Raw genomic sequence first — 14,550 nt, 5'->3', positions numbered from 1 at the left:
AAGATATTCATGGGATTCTTGTGAATGAGACCATTCATAAGATTTCTCTTTATGCTGATGATTTACTGGTTTATATATCTAATCCTGAGGAATCTATTCCTGCCTTGCTAAAATTATTCAATGAATTTGGAGATTTTTCAGGATATAAAATTAATTTTAATAGAAGTGAACTGTTTCCTTTAAATGAATCTGTTTCTATATATGATAATACTCCTTTCAAAGTTACGGATTCCTTTAGCTATCTAAGCGTTATAATCACTAAAAAATATAAGGATCTTTATAAAGCTAATTTTTTTCCCTTGGTAGATTCCATGAAGTATTTATATAGTAGATGGAACCCTCTTACATTTTCACTTGCTGGCCGCATTCATATAGTTAAAGTGATGATTTTACCAAAATTTTTATATTTATTTCAGAATATCCCTGTTTTTTTGACTAAGAAGTTTTTTGATCGAATTGATTCTATTATCTCATCTTTTATTTGGAATGATAAAAGACCAAGAATTGGTAAATGTCACTTACAAAAATTGAAAAAGGACGGAGGTCTTGCTTTGCCTAATTTAAGAATGTATTACTGGGCTGTTAATGTGCGATATATGTCCTTTTGGTTATACTGGGTTGATAAGAACGAGCAGCCAATTTGGGTAGATTTGGAATTGAAAGCTGTGAAACAGTTTTATTTAACCTCGTTATTGGGAGCTGCTCTACCTATACAATCAGCTAAAGTTGCTAGGTTAAATTTTAACCCAGTGATTAAGTATTCTTTACAAATTTGGCTCCAGTTCTGTAATTTTTTTAATCTTAAAAAAATTAAACTTGGTAGTGTAATTTATCAAAACTATTTTTTAAGCCTTCTTTGAGAGATCCAATTTTTTATTTTGGAAAAATAAAGGTATTAATTCTTTTTTAGATCTATTTAAAGAAGATAGACTAATGTTTTTTGAACAATTAGTTGATAAATACTCTCATATTCACACTTCTTACAATACCTTCAAGTTAGAGATTTTTTACAAAAATATTTAAGTAATTTTCCTTGCATATTAGAGACTGACCTGTTAGATACTATTATGAGTATGAACCCTTTGATGAAGGGTTTCATTGGAAGAATCTATAATTTATTATTACAATGAGATAAGTGCCCTTTCTTTAAGGTTAAACAAGATTGGGAAAAGGAACTTAATTTGACTTTTATAACGGAGGACTGGATGTGGATCTTAAAGTTGGTTAACACTTCCTTGATTTGTGCTAGCCATTCATTGATTCAATTTAAAATTGGACATCGTTATTATTTGATGAAGGAGAGATTGTCTAAAATCTTTCCTAATGTTGATAGTTATTGCGATAGATGTAAAACGGAGACAGCTACATTAACACATGTTTTGGTCTTGTTCTATACTGGAACAGTTTTGGAAGTCAGTTTTTTCTACAATTTCTAAAGCACTTAAAATTAATTTACAACCTAACAAATTAACTGTGCTCCTTGGAATAATACCTCAAATTATTCATGGTATTTCTTTGTCTGACCAACATGTTATTGCGTTTGTTACACTGATAGCTAGGAGGGCCATTTTATTGGAGTGGGAGGATACGTCGGCTCCCACTCTGTCACAATGGTTCTCTCAAGTGATGTTACGTCTTAGTTTGGAGAAAATTAGAAGTCGAACCTTAGAACCTATGTTTGATTTTGAGAAAAAATGGGGTTCATTTTCTCATTATTACCATTTGAGTTAATTGATAGATTTTCTCCGTGATCTAATTGTAAATGTTGGTATAATTTTTTTTTTGCTGGCTGTTTGATGTTTAACTTTAGAAGCTTTTTGTATGACGCATGGCTCTGGGGTTCAACACCTAATGGGTCTTTTTTCTCACTTTAGTAGGTTTTTTTTCTTTTCTTCTCTTTTTTTTTGTGCCACCATATTTTTCAATCCTTAACATTGCTTTTTTTCTCTTTTGAGACATTGTAAGTGTTACTTACTTTGATGTACTCCTCTATTTTGGATAATAATAATAATAATACTAAAAAGAGTTGAAAAGAAAGGATCTGGAGTGTGGCTCCTGAGGCTCCTGTACCTCCTTTCTATTGTTAGCAGTGAGAAGAGAGCTTGGTCTGCATGGTGAGGGTGCTTGATGATGGGAGGGCTTTACCCATGATTGGCTGGGCTGTATTCACTACTCTTTGTAGGCTGTCAAAGGATATCTCAGACTTGACATCTGACTTCAGTACATAGGTACTGCATGTGTCTAGGATTCAGAGGCCAATTTCAATTCATCAGCTTGGTTACCTATGGGGTGATGTGGTAGCATAGCGTTAAGCATAATGCTGGTACAGTGGCAGCAGTCAGGGTTCAATTCCCTCAGCTATCTGTAAGGACAGTTTTCCACATGACCATGCAGGCTTGTTCTGGGTGCTCCAGATCCCTCTCACATTCTAAAGATGTCCAGGTTAGTGTTAATAAGTCGTGGGCGTGCTATGTTGGTGCCGGAAGAATTGCAACATTGTGGGCTGCCCCAATGTATATGTATTTGGACTGTGTTGGTAGATGACAGAAATGATGCATTTCACTGGATGTTTCAATATACATGTGACAAATGAAGCTGATCTGGCATCTATTGGCAAAAACAACTCCAAAAAACCACTCCTGATGCAATTGTGAGGTAAGATAAATAAAAAAAAACAAAATAACTGGGCTTACAAATGTATTTGTAGATAGATGTGAGAGAGATTGAATTAAAGCAACAGCCAATTTAAGTGAGTAGCAACAGAATTACAGAGTGGAGGAAAAACTGAGAAACATCACAAAGGAAAGTATTTAGTTGGAAAAAAGCAGAGGGAGAAGGAGGAAAGTGCCAAAAGGCAGAACGGCTTCGATCATTTGTGTGACTCTGCAAGATTAGCATCAAAATTAGCAAGATTGGTTTGTACTGATCTAAAAGACCTGTGTGCATGGGAAATTCAGCGATGCTGAAAGGAGATTGGTATTGGTTTGTTATTGTCATATGTACTCAAGATACAATGAAAAACAGCTTTGCAAGCTATCAGTACAGATAATTTCAAAACTTAGGTACTGTAAAATAGTAGAATAGTAAAGCATTAACAGAATGCAGAATCTAGTGTTGTAGCTACAGTTAGAGGAAGTGTAGAGATGGTAGCTAATCAGGTGCAAGGAAGATGATACGGTAGCTTATAAATACAAGAGTTCATCTTTCATGCAGAACAAGTGAGCAAGAGTCTTATAACAATAGAGCCTGGTGGTACATGTTTTCCTTCTGCCCAGTGGAAAGAGCAGGGGCAAAGGGAGAATGTCCATGGTGAGCAGCATCTTTAATTATGTTGGCCGCTTTTCTGAGACAGGGAGAAGTGTTGACTGAGTCCATGGATGGGAGGCTGGTTTTCATGAGAGACTCAAATCTGGAGCAAAAAAAGAACAAACTGCGCGGAGAACTCAGAGGACCGAGCAGCACTTGTGGATGCAAAGAAGCAATTGATAGTTCAGGCTTTCAAAAAGGATGCCTTTTCTCCTCAATGGCACTGAGGAAACACAAGCTTTCAAAAACACATAAGATAGCTTATAAACATAGATTGATTGTATAATTGTCCATAAAGTAATGGAGGCGTGGAGTGTCTGTGTGACAGGAAATCATAAAGTAATGCTGGTGGGGTGGTTAGTGAATGGAGGCTTTGATTAGCCTTGGTTCCTAGGGAAAGTAACTGAAGTAGTCATCACTGTAGCAGAACCAACAATGGACCTTGATAACCAGGCTGTGACTAGAGCAGAGCAGGATAGGAAGTAATATGTGGCATGGGGTATCTCAAGTCAAGTCAAGTCAAGTTGCTTTTTATTGTCATTTCGAGCATAAACTGCTGGTACAGTAAACAGTCAAAATGAAACAACGTTCCTCCAGGAGCTACATGGAACAACACAAAACTACACTAGACTATGTGAGACAACTCAAGGCTACACTAGACTATGTAAAACAACACAAAAACTACACTAGATTACAGACCTACACAGGCCTACATAAAGTGCACAGAACAGTGCAGGGCAATACAATAATTAAATAATAAATAAATAAATAATAAACAAGACAATAGGTACAGTAGAGGACAAATTTCAGTATAATAATAAATGATGTAGATGTCAGTCTAGACTCTGGGAATTGAGGAGTCTGATGGCTTCAGGGAAGAAACTGTTGCACAGTCTGGTCGTGAGAGCCCGAATGCTTCGGTACCTTTTGCCAGATGGCAGGAGGGAGAAGAGTTTGTATAAGGGGTGTGTGGGGTCCCTCATAATGCTGTTAGCTTTGCAGGTGCAGCGTGTAGTGTAAATGTCCGTAGTGGCAGGAAGAGAGACCCCAATGATCTTCTCAGCTGACCTCACTATCCACTGCAGGGTCTTGCGATCCACGATGGTGTAATTCCTGAACCAGGCAGTGATGCAGCTGCTCAGGATGCTGTCAATACAACCCCTGTAGAATGTGGTGAGGATGGGGGGTGGGAGATCGACTTTTCTCAGCCTTCGCAGAAAGTAGAGATGCTGCTGGGCTTTCTTGGCTATGGAGCTGCTGTTGAGGGACCAGGTGAGATTCTCCGCCAGGTGAACACCAAGAAGTTTGGTGTACTTAATGATCTCAACGGAGCAGCCGTCAATGTTCAGCGGAGAGTGTTCTCTCCTGTGCTCTCCTGAAGTCAACAACCATCTCTTTTGTTTTGTTCACATTCAGAGACAGGTTGTTGGGTCATCTCATCCTGGGTCAAACATTTGCGGAACTTTGGATAGTATAAGCATTTAACAGGAAGCACATGTAATAAAAGATGTTGTGTTTTTACTTAATAGAAAATTGTGTTGTTGTCTTGAGCACCCGCGGCCTAAGATGATCTGAGAGAAAAATCCTTCAGTGATAGCCATTAATTTAGTGAGTTTTGGACACAGTGAGATGCGTAATGTTTGACGGGTGTTTAATCTTTCAATAATAAATGAATTGTAAACTACATTATCATTTCCAGGTTAATGAACCTTATCATAAGATCATCCAACAATAAGAAAGAAGTTTATAAATAACAATCAGCATTACTCAGATCTCTATCTATTGCCAAAAGGCTCAGCTTAAAATATTTATCCATCCTTAATTTACTGATATAAATCCAGTTGTTTGTTTATCATTTTACTCCAGTTTATGTCAGTTACATAATTAAATATTATTGCATCCATATCAGTAATTTAAAGGAAAATTGCATTTTCCGATGAAAATGTCTAATTAAGGACATTTAAGAGCTGCCTCAGCTTTAAATAAAAAGAAACTTCATATCATTTAATTAGCAGCAGCTGCATAAAGTAGTGTATACAAGTCTGTTCAACCTCATAAACTGCTTCAAAGTTTAAGTTGGCAATCAGAAAACAGTTTTTTTATGGCTCATCTCTTCTGAGTATAAAACATAGGGATTTTCCAATTGTGTGTCAACTTTTAGTTTCATCATTTGAGCATGGAATAAAATAGAGATTTGAAATTCCATCATTTAAATTAAAAACAAAATTATTCTTTGAGATGGAAATGGACAGGCTGTTCTATTGAAAAAAAAGAAAACTGCCATTGCAGTTTTTTTTGCTATTCTTGAACTTGTTACAAGTTTCTCATTCCTGTAATTTTTTTTCTTTCTGTTTAATATAAAGTTGAGCGGGATCTGAGTAAATGACAGATACATCTTTAAATCAATTGAATTTTTCAAAAGTGCAATAAGAGAGGCCTTTGACCTCACCATATTCCAGCTGAACCTTTGAAAGAGCATTTTGTTAAGACTCACAATCTCAAGTACTCTTGCATTTAGTTAATTAAAATATTTCAGCTGAGCTATCAATTTTCTTCATGTATACCTCAAATCTTTTGCACTACTTATTTATTTTAAAGATATACATATTATAATTTCGTATGTTTAATCATTCTACTGTACTGTTGCCAAAAAACTACAAAACCTAACGACGTATGTCAGTGATGTTAAACCTGATTTTGATATCTATATCTTTCACTCCATCCTTTACGTTGCGTGTCCAGCTACAATCCTACCCCAAATATCACCACACACTTCCTTTTCAGGGAAAAAGAGCGGAAAACTCATTGCTTTTGTATATCTTACAATTAATTTCAGAATTAATTTATCACTGTCAGCTTTCATGCTTATAAGACGGACAGATAAACTAGCCCAACCAGGCTCTCCCAGAGAAGTCATGTTGCAAGTAAACATCATTGGAATGTTCCCCACTCACAAGAACCTCTGTAATCTCTTGACAAAAGGAAAAAATGAACCACTAGTTCAATTCAGGGGAAAGAAACTCTGGGAAATTACTCTCTATCCCTGAAGATAACAGATATGAGCAATGTAGAAAAAAAAGTACATCAAATGTTCTTTTGTAATAGACTACTATCAATCTTCTTCAGCATTTTGTTCTATTTGAAACATCTGGAAATCCAGACTTACAGCCAGCAACAGTCTATGACACCCTTCAAAAATCAAACCTCTTGATAGCTAGCCTAGTTCTGTACTTGCAGATGTATCCTTATATCCAATTCGAATAATCTAGCCACATGCACAGAATGTGGTCATCTCAGCATTTTAAACATTTAATACCTTAAATCTCCCATGCTGTCTTCTTGCTGCTTGGAAAGGAGGTATAGCAGCCATAGGCTCCACACCTCATTTTCATGAGCAGTTATTACCCCTCAATCATCAAGCTCCTGAACCAGCATCAACTTCACTCACCCCAACAATGAGCTGCTTTCACAACCTATGAACTCACTTTCAAGGACTCTACAGCTCATTTTCTCATTATTTGGGTTTCTTTGTGCTTGCAAGGTTTATCTTCTTTTTCACATTGGGTAGTGTATGATAACATATATATTTTGATTATAAATTTACTTTGAACAAAGTTTGTATATCCAACTTTCTTTAACTTATCATTTTAATGGAGATTCTAAAAAGGATCAGTGATAATTTTCTTTTCAGGGCTTTTGCATCTCCTATAAATGTGAGGGTCAGAACAGAGGCTGCACTGTACAACCGGTAATCGATTTTTATTATTTTAATGAAAAAACAACTTCATTTTGCTACTAATCTTGCTGCAATATTAGGAATTCTCCTGTATAACCTTTTCTCTGTAAAAACACTCAACTACATTCAACTCAATAATTATTAATTGGAGATACAAAAGACTGCAAAAGCTGGCATTTGATAAACCAAAAATCAGCAGATCAAAGATCAAAAGTTGAAAGTAAATCTATTATCAAAGTACATATATGTCACCATGTACAACCCCGAGATTCATTTCCTTGCAGACATTCACAGTAAAACACAGAATTTTGCAGATGTCTTAGGAAAACAACATTGCAAAATATAGGGACAAAATGTTATTTATGATTAGCTGTACTGGAATTCCATACTAAATCTCACAGGTCTATGAAATAGAATGAATTGCAATGCTTCATGTCAAAGAAAATAACAGTCATAGATACCCTAGTGTCTTAACGTTTCTTATCCTCTTAGCTACCAATACATCATAGTAGATTGAAGCAACACACACAAAACGCTGGAGGAACTTAACAGGCTAGACAACCATCAATGGAAAAGAGTACAGTCGATGTTTGGGGCTGAGAGCCTTCACCAGCCTCGCTCTTTGTCACAAGGCTCAGTACAGAATGTTTCACAGAGTTAGAATAGAAAACTTGAATTATAAAGTTTCTGCGCTGTGGAACTCTATGACTCTATACCAGGGTTTTCTAACTTTTTTTTATTCCATGAACCCCTACCATTAACCGAAGGGTCTGTGGACCGCAGGTTGGGAACCCCTGCTCTATACTCATGGCTATTCAAATATCCATCTTGCTCTTCTGTAACAGAATAGGAAAGAATTGAGACATTCACTCCCAAACAATAAAAAAAGCATCATGGAGTTTAAGAGCAATGAAATGTGCAGAAACCCTAACCACATCAAAAGGTAACTGATGCAACATCAATAACTCTCTCTGAGACGTAAAGGCGAGATATCGGCTTTTATTGACTGGAAGAAGGAACAAGCAGTGGTTGACCACCATACTACATCCTGGAGACAGAGAGGCCGGGCTCAGACCTCAATCGCCTTTATACAGGGGTCTGTGGGAGGAGCCACAGGAACAGTCAGCAGGGGGCGTGTCCAGACAGGTATATGTAGTTCACCACAGTAACCAAGGCAGATGAAATGGTTTCCACAGAACAGTCCAATGATCTACTGCTTTATGCAATGGTTGTGAGAACTAGAGCAAATACGCTAGTCACCCTCCTATTCTGAAATATTCAACTGTTCAACCAAAACAAGAAGATACATTTGAAAAGGTTGGAGAACCAGATATCCTTATGTTCTCAATATTAGAATATTGCAGGAAACATTGCCTGATGAAAAGTTATGACAAAGAATTAACAATATTTTCATTTGTTGTTTCAGATGTTCGTTCATTGCAGTTTTTGCATTTGTTTGAGATTGTCTGCTTTTAACAGGTAAAAAGTAAGGGCCTTCAGCTTTAACAATAATTGTTGAGAAGATGAACTGGAGGTTCACATAATACTAGCTAAACCAAAACATTAAAATAGACTAAGTTGCAATGAAACTTGTTTAATTCAAATTCCTCCAAGTCATATATTTTGCTACAGGCACATATTATTGAAGGGGGACAGGCAGCTTAACTCTTTGAAAGTACTTAAATGTCCTATAAATTGCTGGTTTATGAACTGGTAAAACTGACTGTTCTTTATAATATCCAGTTTACAATTCAATCCTGAGCATTTGCAGTTTTAGTCACAGCTGTGCCTTTAATGGGGATTCCCACCTGGTTGTCCACAGACCCCATGGCATTGGTCCATGGCATAAAAAAGGTCAGGAACCCCTGATTTAGAACAACCTCTCCCGCATTCCACTCCTACCCCAAGGCCAGTTACATGCTCTTTAAAATCTCTCTGTCCAACATACTGGTAACCTACATTAATTAGCCACATATCAAATTTTGATCAAAAGCATTCTGTGGGACTAAGAAAAACTTAACCAAGTTCAAAATCTTCAGAATTGAGTTTAATATCACTGGCATATGGTGTGAAATTTGTTGTGTTGTGGCAGCAGTACATTACAATACATTATTAAAGTATAAATTACAATAAGATACAGTACTGTATCTTAGGTACTTATATATAGCTAGGGTACTAAGACTTTTGCACAGTACTGTATTCGTCAACGTGGAGTGGGGAGTGAGTATGTAAGTCTGGTGGGAGCAAAGGGTGTTGAAAATGGTGAGGGTTGGGTGCTGTGGGAGGAGTGTGGGTAGGTGGCAGAGTAAGAGTGCCGGGGCAAGGGCTGGTGTGGGTGCAGACAAGGTCATTTGATTACAAATAAATGGTTTATTGATCATTACAGAATATCTCTCTGGTGCTTCCCACTGCCTGCCCTCTTCCTTCCCTTTTCCCAACAGGATTCCCCTCCCCCTGATCCTTTCCCACTCTCAGTCCACACCAGAGACCCAAATCAGAATCAGATTTATCATACAGTGCCTAGGAAAAGCATTCACCACCCTTGGAAGTTTTATAAACATCGAATCACAGTGGACTAACTTGGTTTTTTGACATTGATCAACAGAAAAAGACTCTTTCATGTCAAAGTGAAAATCTCTACAAAGTGTTACAAATTAATTACAAATATAAAACACAAGATAACTGATAGCAGAATAGTTCATCTCCTTCAAGCCAGTATTTAGTAGATGCACCTTTGGCAGCAGTGACAGCCTCAAGTCTGTGTGGATAGGTCTCTTTGCTCATCTGGTCACTGCTATTTTTCCCCATTCTTCTTTACAAAGCTGCTCAAGCTCTGTCAGATTGCATGGGGATTGTGAGTGAACAGCCCTTTTCAAGTCCAACCACAAATGCTCAACTGGATTGAGGTCTGGACTCTGACTTGGCCACTCCGGGACATTAATTTTGTTGTTTTTAAGCCATTCCTGTGTAGCTTTTGCTTTATCCTTGGGGTCATTGTCTTGTTGGAAAACAAATCTTCTTTCCAGTCACAGTTCTCTTGCAGACTGCATCAGGTTTTCCTCCAGGATTTCCCTGTATTTTGCTGCATTCATTTTACCCTCTACCTTCACAAGCCTTCCAGGGGCTGCTGCAGTGAAACATGAAGCAGCCAGCACCATGCGCATGGTAGGGATGGTGTATTTTGATGATGTGCAATGTTTGGCTTATGCCAAACATAGTGTTTAGTCTGATGGGCAAAAACTCAAATTTTCATTTCATCAGACAATAGAACCTTCCTCCAGCTGACACCAGAGTCTCCCACACGCTTTCTGACAAACACTAGCCAAGATCTCATGAGTTTTTCCAGCAGTGGCTTTCTCTTTGCCAGTCTCACATAAAGCTGTGACCGGTGAAGCACCCAGGCAATAGTTGTTGTATGCACAGTCTCTCCCATCTCAGACACTGAAGCTTGTAACTCCTCCAGAGTTGTCACAGGTCTCTCGGCGGCCTCCCTCACTAGTCCCCTTTTTGCACAGTCACTCAGTTGTTGAGGATAGCCTGCTCTAGGCAGATTTACAGCTGTCCCATATTCTTTCCATTTAACCGTACTGACTCACAGGTAGTAGCACCTTTCAGATCCTGGTGTATTTTTACTACAATCAATTAAACATATTCACTGCACACAGTGAAGTCCATTTAACTAATTATGTGACTTCTAAAACTAGCTGCAGCAGTGATTTGGCTTGTCATATTAAAGGGTGTGAATATTTATACAATCATTTTGTATTTTATATTTGTAGTTAATTTAAATCACTTTGTAGAGATTTACACAAACATAATATGTATGACCTCATTAATGGGGTTGTATTATAGACCACCCAATAGTCAGCGAGAATTGGAGGAGCAAATCTGCAGAGAGATAGCAGACAACTGCAGGAAACATAAAGTTGTGATAGTAGGGGATTTTAATTTTCCACACATTGATTGGGACTCCCATACTGTTAAAGGTCTAGACAGGTTAGAGTTTGTAAAATGTGTTCAGGAAAGTTTTCTAAATCAATATATAGAGGTACCGACAAGAGAGGATGCAATATTAGATCTCCTATTAGAAAATGAGTTAGGACAGTTGACAGAAGTGTGTGTAGGGGAATACTTTTGTTCCAGTAATAACACCATTAGTTTCAACTTGATCATGAATAAAGATAGATCTGGTCCTCGGGTTGAGGTTCTAAACTGAAAAAGGCCAAATTTGAAGAAATGAGAAAGGAACTAAAAAGCAACACACACAAAATACTGGTGGAACACAGCAGGCCAGGCAGCATCTAAAGGGAGAAGCACTGTCGACGTTTCGGGCTGAGATCCTTCATTAGGACTAACTGAAAAGAAAGATAGCAAGAGATTTGAAAGTAGGAGTGGGAGGGGAAAATGCGAAATGATAGTTGAAGACCGGAGGGGGTGGGATGAAGCTGAGAGCCAGAAAGGTGATTGGCAAAAGAGATACAGAGCTGGAGAAGGGAAAGGATCATGGGACGGGAGGCCTAGGGAGAAAGAAAGGGGAAGGGGAGCACCAGAGGGAGATGGAGAACAGGCAGAGTGATGGGCAAAAGGATTGGGACAGGTTATTCTCTGGCAAGTGGGAGGTATTCAAAGGAGAAATTTTGAGAGTTCAGAGTTTGTATGTTCTTGTCAGGATTAAAGGCAAAGTGAATAAGAATAAGGAACCTTGGTTCTTGAGGGATATTGGAACTCTGATAAAGAAGAAGAGAGAAATGTATAACATGCATAGGAAACAGGGAGCAAATAAGGTACTTGAGGATTATAAAAAGTGCAAAAAAACACAAGAAAGAAATCAGGAGGGCTAAAAGAAGACATGAGGTTGCTTTGGCAGTCAAGGTGAAGGATAATCCAAAGAGCTTCTACAGGTATATTAAGAGCAAAAAGGATAGTAAGGGATAAAATTGGTCCTCTTGAAGATCAGAGTGGTCGGCTATGTATGGAACCAAAAGAAATGGGGGAGATATTAAATGGATCTTTTGTGTCTATATGGAGTCTATGGAAATAAGGCAAACAAGTAGTGAGGTCATGGAACCTATACAGATTGAAGAGGAGGAGGTGCTTGCTATCTTGAGGCAAATCAGGGTAGATAAATCCCCAGGACCTGACAGGGTATTCCCTCGGACCTTCACAGAGACTAGTGTTGAAATTTGCAGGGGCCCTGGCAGATATATTTAAAATGTCAGTATCTACGGGTGAGATGCCGGAGGATTGGAGGATAGCTCATGTTGTTCCGTTGTTTAAAAAAGGCTCTAAAAGTAATCCAGGAAATTATAGGCTGGTAAGTTTGATGTCAGTAGTAGGTAAATTATTGGAAGTAGTACTAAGAGATAGGGTCTACAAGTATTTGGATAGACAGGGTCTTATTAGGGAGAGTCAACATGGCTTTGTGCATGGTAGGTCATGTTTAACAAATCTATTAGTGTTTTTCTAGGAGGTTACCAGAAAAGTGGATGAAGAGAAGGCAGTGGATGTTGTCTACATGGACCTCTCTAAGGCCTTTGACAAGGTCCCACATGGGAGGTTAGTTAGGAAGATTCATTCGCTAGGTATACATGGAGAGGTAGTAAATTGGATTAAACATTGGCTCAATGGGAGAAGTCAGAGAGTGGTAGTGGAGGATTGCTTCTCTGAGTGGAGGCCTGTGACTAGTGGTGTGCCACAGGGATCAGTGCTGGGTCCATTGTTATTTGTCATCTATATCAATGATCTGGGTGATAATGTGGTAAATTGATCAGCAAATTTGCTGATGATACAAAGACTGGAGGTGTAGTGGACAGTGAGGAAGGTTTTCAAAGCTTGCAGAGGGATTTGGACCAGCTGGAAAAATGGGCTGAAAAATGGCAGATGGAGTTTAATACAGACAAGTGTGAGGTATTGCACTTTGGAAGGTCAAACCAAGGTAGAACATACAAGGTAAATGGTAGGGCACTGAGGAGTGCAGTAGAACAGAGGGATCTAATACAAAATTCCCTAAAAGTGGCGTCACAGGTAGATAGGGTCATAAAGAGAGCTTTTGGTACATTGGCCTTTATAAATCAAAGTATTGAGTATAAGAGTTGGAATGTTATGGTGAAGTTGTATAAGGCATTGGTGAGACCGAATTTGGAGTATTGTGTACTGTGTATGTTAATCAAAATGGCTTCTTTGTTTGTTAAAGTTAAAACTGCTTCTTTGTTATGTTAACTGGAGAGAGAGTGTTGTCTTGCAGAGCATTCTCGAAGCTTCTCACAGTCTGTTTAGGTTTAGAATTGCTGATAACGGGGATTGTATTCATTTGTTAACCAATGGGGTTGGATGACATTTTTTCTTGTGGATCTGGGAGCTGGGATTTCACAGTCTTTTCGAGGGTCAGGAAGAAGACGGCGAAGAAGGTGGACGCGTGCCGCACTGCTCGGTCGATCACTTCGGGTGGTCCCAGGTGCGAGGTCGTGGAGGTCGGAGGAGAGCGAGGGGTGATCGAATGCTTCGATGGTTGAGCTCCAACGATATGCACTAAATTGACTGAACTGTGATAAGTTTTGGCGCCTTTTACTTTATTTTCTTTTCCTTCGTATATACTGTATTGTTAGTAATCATTTAGTTCTAGTAAAATCTTTAAAGTATATTCCATAACTATATCTGGTGTGAGATTGATATTGTGTGTGCGATGCTGCGTTAACTTGTGTTCCACAGCACCTGCTTATACGGGAGGCGGGGTTAGAGAGTGGCTGGAATTTTTTCCCTAAACATATACCAGCCTGTCACGTAAGCATTACAATTGTGTACAGTTTTGGTCACCGAATTACAGGAAGGATATTAATAAGGTTGAATGAGTGCAGAGAAGATTTACAAGGATGTTGCCCAAACTTGAGAAACTGAGTTACCGAGAAAGGTTGAATAGGTTAGGACTTTATTCCCTGGAGCGTAGAAGAATGAGGGTAGATTTGATAGAGGTGTATAAAATTATGATGGGTATAGATAGAGATAATGCAAGCAGGCTTTTTCCACTGAGGTTAGGGGAGACAAAACCAGAGGACATGGGTTAAGGGTGAAGGGGGAAAATTTTAAAGGGAACATTAGGGGGTGCTTCTTCACACAGAGTGTGGTGTGAGTGTGGAATGAGCTGCCAGATGAAGTGGTAAATGCGGGCTCATTTTTAACATTTAAGAAAAACTTGGACAGGTACATGGATGAGAGGTGTATGGAGGGATATGGGCCGGGTACAGGTCAGTGGGACTAGGCAGAAAAATGTTTTGGCACAGCCAAGAAGGGCCATAGGGCCTGTTGCTGTGCAGTAATGTTCTATGGTTCTATATAGACACACCTATGACTTGCACAAAGTACTAATAAATATAAGTAAATAAGTAAAATTAAGTAGTGCACAAAGAGAGGGGAAAATACTCAGGCTGTGTTCATGGGTTCATTGTCCATTCAGAAACCTGATGGCAGTGGGGAAGCAGCTGTTCATAAAATGCTCAGTGTGTCTTCAGACT

The sequence above is a fragment of the Hemitrygon akajei genome, chromosome 19 (genome assembly GCF_048418815.1).
Source record: "Hemitrygon akajei chromosome 19, sHemAka1.3, whole genome shotgun sequence".
Classification (NCBI taxonomy): Eukaryota; Metazoa; Chordata; class Chondrichthyes; order Myliobatiformes; family Dasyatidae; genus Hemitrygon; species Hemitrygon akajei.
The sequence above is the reverse complement of the archived record's forward strand: the minus strand, read 5'-3'. Positions refer to the sequence as shown.